The 5,492-nt window shown below is 39.7% G+C and overlaps 1 pseudogene; it reads right to left on the reverse strand.

The window, feature by feature from the left end:
* Positions 1–4,744, reverse strand: part of LOC103273318 — an 8,281-nt pseudogene extending 3,537 nt beyond the window's left edge.
* Positions 4,745–5,492: the final 748 nt, after the last annotated feature.

A 5,492-nucleotide genomic window follows, 5' to 3' on the forward strand; every position in this document is an offset into this window, starting at 1 on the left:
TATTGTAGAGATGAGGTCTCACCAAGTTGCCCAGGTGGATCTTGAACCCGTGGGCTCAGGTAATCCACTCACCTCGGCCTCCCAAAGTGCTGGGATTACATACTGAGCCACCGAACCTGGCTACAATTTCAAAGTTTTAACGAATCCCATTTCAGGGGCTTGGATCCTGAGCAATGCAATACCAAATACCTATGTTCAGTTTACTCGTGTCTCCAAAAGATTTCTAATGATTATTATGCTCAACCGCAAATTGAAAGATTGTACTGTCCTAGTCCTACATCTGATGGAGTTTTCTTTGGATTTTTCAAGGGGTGGGATAGGTTGCCACTCGGCCTACAGTAGAATATAATTTTTAAAAAGTTTGAACACCTTCTGAGTCCTACCTATAGGAGATCTATCTATGTCTAGCCTGTGCTAGCTACCCTGCCTTAATTGTTTATTCTTTAGAGATTTTTTTGATCTCATAATCATGTGGGGTGCTGAGGGGTGAAGGTCTGTTTTCTGTAATTTCTTCAGAGCTGACAGTGGGTATAGTCCTGCCTAGTCAGAGATTGAAAATCTCTCCCTGTCTGACTTGAGACATCCAGATCTGTTTCAGCAGTGGCATTGTTTGCAGGCACTGACTGGAATTCTTGCATGACTGTTATGTGGGCATGAAATTACTGGATTCTGGCTCAATAAAAGGAATAAAGTCAGGCATACATTTTGACAATTTTAGGTGGTGGCTGATCACCTTTTGTACAAAAGCTACAAGGCCTGAAGTTATTAGCATAACTTAAATGATAAACTTTAATTTCTGCGGCTTTATTACAAGTACCAGCCTTTGGAGTTTTTAATGTATTTCTGGACTATAATGTTAGCCTGACAGATTGTTTTAAACTATTATTTGAACCAAGCACTCAAGTAAATTTTATATAAAATTTGAAGAGAAATCGGAATATGTTTGGAGACTTGCATCCAGAAAAGACTTATGCCTAGATTGTTTATAGAATTTCTTTTGTGTATATATATTTTTTTTTCATAAAAAAAATATGCTTTTTTTGGCATGCTTATACCACTTTATTTTTGGCATGCTTATACCATTTTATTTTTGGCATGCTTATACCATTTTATTTTTGTTCTTTACCCCTTTAAAAAAATTTTCAGGTAACTATTTACTTTAATATAAGACAGAATTTTATCATATAAGATCTCTTTTTAGATAAAAAATATTTTTTCTTTTATATTCCCTTTTTTTCTTACTAAAACCTTATTTGTACACCAATAACCCTTTTATATTTTTCCTTTGCTTTTTGCTTTCCTTTTTTTAATAGATAACATTTTACAGTCATAATTTGAATTTACCTTTTAGTAACTGTTAGGTGAAACATTTATCTTTTGGAACACATTTAACTCCCACTAGAGAGCAAGTATCAGGAGAAAGAGGTTCAGTATGAGCACAAGGGCTACAAACTTAGCCTCAGTATTAATCAAGAAATTAATTTGGACCCCAGCCACATTCATACAGACCCAAGGAATCTCTGGGGTGATGGCAAACAGAGTGCTGGGCTGGGCCGTGCCCCCCCACTTTAGTCAACGGCCCACCATCACCGAGCTAGGTGTTTCCTCCCACCTTCAGGAGAGGCTGCACCATCTCTTTTAGAGACCTTTTAGTCCGGATGTTGGGCAAGGTCCTGGGGGCTTACGCCATCAAGAACAATTGTGCTTTAAGTGCCCAGATTGACCACATTCATAGCAGTTGGTACCATCCCCCTTTGCTGGTTTATCCTTATCAGGTCTCTTCCGGGTGGCTGGAGCTTTGCCATTAGTGGCAACTGCCAATAGGTTTGTTTACTTACTTTTCCTCTGGCTGGTCCTCATCCTGGAGTCCTTTTCCTTTTTTTTTTTTTTTCCTTAATGTCTCAGTTTCTACGAACTTCAGAAGATTTCTATAATTGGGAGGTTAGTATTCATAGTCCTGAGTCAAGCCTCTGGAGTTGGGTATTTAATATTCTATAGGATATAATCTTGTTTGCAAAGTAGTGAAATAAATTTTTAAAATGCCTTTACATACAGAACTTTTGACCATTTTTTTTAAGGCCTACAAAGTGAATTTAATTGCCAGATAGTTTTGCTCCTTTCCAAATCTCATTATCTGCTAACTTGTAGTGAGTTCAAATTTGATTTTAATAATGCATTTATTATTTTTTTTAAGTTTTAAACCATATAATTTTAATTTTCTTTAATTATTTAAAATCTGCCCCATTGGGGTGTCTAATACAGATTATTACACATTTTCTTGGTCATGTTTCTTGAAAACCCAGAAATTTTTTTGAACATTTGAAATTTATTCCTCAAAGGAGAATTCCAAAACAAACAAATAACTAAATAAATCCATAAACATAGATGCCAGGTATACCTGGGACCCTGATGGCTTCTTCCAACCTGAGTGTCCTTAGCCCTCCTTGAATCCCCCCATTTTTTTCTTTTTGCTCCATGACTTTCCAATGATGCCTACAAAATGACCTGGTAAAAAACCTTTTTTAGAGTGAACAGACCACGTAGATGTAAAATGAACTGTTCCTACTTATTCCTAATTATGAACAGGCAAAATTGTCAAAAAAGTCATGAAGTACTAAACAGTAACCTTAACTCTAAAATGGGGACAATTAAATGAGAGTGATTAGGTCTCACTCTATGTCCCACAGAGTGTGCCTAGTATTTGGCCTGTCCCTTAGGTGAAGTAACGAACTTACAAGGTGACTTAATCAGGTGGGAATGGCCAGTTCCCATGCCTTATTGAGTCAGCATTTAAAACTTTACTAGTCTTGTAAGAGGTGTGCTAGTCAGGCATAGCCAAAAAACAAGCAGTAGTGTTATCTAGCACTACAATTTAAAGTAGGGACTTAGCATACATTAAATGACTCTAAGAGACTTAACAAACAGTTTTACAGGGACAAGCAGTTGATTACGATCTTAGGCAAGGACTAAACCTTTAGAAACAGACTTACTTTCAACTAACCTGGCTTCCAGCATTTGAAAACAAGAGCAATCTATTCAATCTCTTAGTGGCCAGAGAAAGATTACAAAATTATTTTCTCCAAGGTTAGCATTAACTTGCATTGAGTTAGCAAAGGCTAAGTATCATATAAGAGACATTTCTATGTTTCTTTACAGGTACTTTAGAATGAACTCCTTCAGAATTTATGAAGGAGAACACAGGCTAAGGAAGGGAGAGGGTGTTGTCCTGGGAAAGAATTCAAGATAACCGGTAGCATTTCACATATACAGCAGACAACTTTCCCACATCCATAACAACAAAAGACAGGAATTTTAACAGTGCCAACAGGTTGGGAGAAACACCACACAAATAAAGGGAGGGAATCATAAAATGACATAAAGAAACATGCGTTAATCAAGTTTTTAAAAGATGACATGTCCCATTAAACAAAGCATAATAACTCAACCAGCTTTTTAGCAGATTCAAAACGACAGATACACACAAATAAGAGAATGAGGGGTATGGGAAACATCTGTTTCATCCTCCTCTAGTCATACTCCTTGCGAAGATATTTCAGACTCCTCTTAGCAATTGGCAGGTTGGTACAACCCCCAACGCAGACTAACTTTATGCAGAACCCCCCCACCGTCCATTTCATTTACGTGCAATCACATGACGCATTCCTCAACCCTCCACCCCAATCCTAGGAGTCTATGGTTCATCTTCAGACGGTGTTACCTTCCACTGCCTTTCAGTCCTTTACTTAGGACTGGAGATTTACTTGCAGACTCTGGGAGGTGATCAAGCTCCCCTTCTGCCATCCATTGGCAGGTCTATGCACAGGCCCTTATTCCTACCCTTTCCATCATGTGGTCTTTCTGTCCTTTCTGTCAGATGGTCATTCTCATGCCAGTTCCTTGCCTCTTGGGTCCCTGTTGTGCTTTTGTGGTCTGAGCCTCAGTGCACCAGGATGGGCCTCCCTCCTATGGATCAAAAGGTCCATTGTGCACCAGGCAAGATTGCCTCTCCTGTTGCCCTGGGGGTCATACCCCAATGACAAAGGAGGTGGAACACTCCATCTCCGAACTCTCCCATTCCCAGCCAGTGCACCAGAATGTAGCGGGAACACAGTGAGGCCATGACACTGAGGCTGTTTTAGGAAATAGCAGATTTATTTGTGCTGGTACAGACTCAGCGAGCTCATGTTCTAAGGCTGAAAACCCCGGGGAGAGAGGAGAGGGGTCTTATACCTAAGTTTAGGTAAGGGATGGGGCGTCCTGTTGAGTGATTACACATTTTCTTTGGAATTTACAAGGTTATACTCAGCAAAATCAGATTTTCAAAGAACAAATAGTCTCCAGGAAATGCAGAGTGAGTAGGGGTTGTAAACTGATAACTTCAAAAAGGGAGGATTTGGGTAAGTTTGTGAATTGGTCACTCCTTTGCAATTCCAGGAAAGCCATCAGTCTTTTGCTATTTGGTTTTCTCAAATAAAAGTGGTCCGGCGGGTTTTCAGAGCTTGCCAATTGACTTCCAAAAGGAATACTTTTAACTGCTATCAGCCCCCTTTCTGCCACACAATCTTTTCTGATCCAGTTTCACTTTTTCCACTTCTCCATGTAAAGTAGCAATCTTTTCACCATTTTCCATCAATATACGGTCCCAAGCATTGACCAGGGTGGCCTGATGAAGAAAGTACTTCTCTTGCTCCTCTAGCTCAAGGCTCCATTTGTGTATAAGACCCTCCAGCTGACTGTGTGTCATCACAGGAGTTACTATTGCATTAGTAGTCGAAGTAAAAGGTACAGTGTTATTAATCCTGGTTGATGTCCATGGTTTTAGATTCGGGGTAAAGTCACTGGTGATTGTGGTAGTAAGAGTGGTGGTAACAGTGGTTGTGGTAGTCGTTGAAGTTGTAGAAGATGCAGTAGGAGCTGCTCCACCTGATCCAAGGAATTTTATTCTAAATCCCAAAGTTATACCACTGCCAAGTGTTACAGCCAAAGTTGTTGGGGCACTAAATGACAGCTCAACAGCAGCAGTGGAGGTGGAATCGTTTGATATTGAGGTAAACAGCATGGTTCTTGACCTATTAATGGTGGCAACAGTAGATGGTGGAAGCAAACCTGTAAGGGTACCAGTTCCTCCAAAATTAAACCTGCTCATGACTCCAAACCCTTTGTGATGTGAAAACTTCAAGCTAAGGTGTTATCATAAAATTGGTCAGGAGTTGATGAACTTTCAGGGTCCAGGCTGCCCATGACATCCCTCAACAGGGATGTCTCCACTTCCTAATAAGGAGTAACAACCAGATTGACAGCAGGTTCTTCATTGGCAACAATAAATGTTTAGCCGCAGCAGCCGCTGCCACTCACTGTCCCGGCCACAAAGTGAGCAGTTGTTTTCATAGCAGGATTGTGGTAGAAGCTTTTCTGTTGCTTTCCTAATTGTTCCTTTGTGAACATACATTAATTTTTTAAGAAAAATTTATTTTGCGATACACTTCCACTTA

Source organism: Carlito syrichta, unplaced genomic scaffold (genome assembly GCF_000164805.1).
Source record: "Carlito syrichta isolate Samal-C Ts95f unplaced genomic scaffold, Tarsius_syrichta-2.0.1 Scaffold313991, whole genome shotgun sequence".
Lineage (NCBI taxonomy): Eukaryota > Metazoa > Chordata > Mammalia > Primates > Tarsiidae > Carlito > Carlito syrichta.